Source organism: Physeter macrocephalus, chromosome 11 (assembly GCF_002837175.3).
Source record: "Physeter macrocephalus isolate SW-GA chromosome 11, ASM283717v5, whole genome shotgun sequence".
In the NCBI taxonomy this organism is placed as follows: Eukaryota; Metazoa; Chordata; class Mammalia; order Artiodactyla; family Physeteridae; genus Physeter; species Physeter macrocephalus.
In genome coordinates, this window is record NC_041224.1 from 51,387,005 (window position 1) to 51,387,840 (window position 836).

An 836-nucleotide genomic window follows, 5' to 3' on the forward strand; every position below is an offset into this window, starting at 1 on the left:
GAAAAGCACAACCTTCCGAGACTAAACCAAGAAGAAATAAAAAATATAAACAGACCAATCACAAGCACTGAAATTGAGACTGTGATTAAAAATCTTCCAACAAACAAAAGCCCAGGACCAGATGGCTTCACTGGCGAATTCTATCAAACATCTAGAGAAGAGCTAACACCTATCCTTCTCAAACTCTTCCAAAATATAGCAGAGGGAGGATCACTCCCAAACTCATTCTATAAGGCTACCATCACCCTGATACCAAAACCAGCCAAAATGCCACAAAAAAGAAAACTACAGGCCAATATCATGGATGAACATAGATGCAAATTTCTCAACAAAATACTAGCAAACAGAATCCAACAGCACATTAAAAAGATCATACACCATGATCAAGTGGGGTTTATCCCAGGAATGCAAGGATTCTTCAATATATGCAAATCAATCAATGTGATACATCATACTAACAAACTGAAGGGGAAAAACTATATGATCAACTCAATAGATGCAGAAAAAGCTTTTGATAAAATTCAACACCGTTTATAATAAAAAACCCTCCAGAAAGTAGGCATAGACAGAACTTACCTCAACATAATAAAGGCCACATATGACAAACCCACAGCCAACATCATCCTCAAAGGTGAAACACTGAAACCATTTCCACTAAGATCAGGAACAAGACAAGGTTGCCCACTCTCACCACTATTATTCAACAGAGTTTTGGAAGTTTTAGCCAGAACAATCAGAGAAGAAAAAAACAAAAGGAATCCAAATCAGAAAAGAAGTAAAACTATCACTGTTTGCAGATGACATGGTACTATACATAGAGAATCCTAAAGATGCTA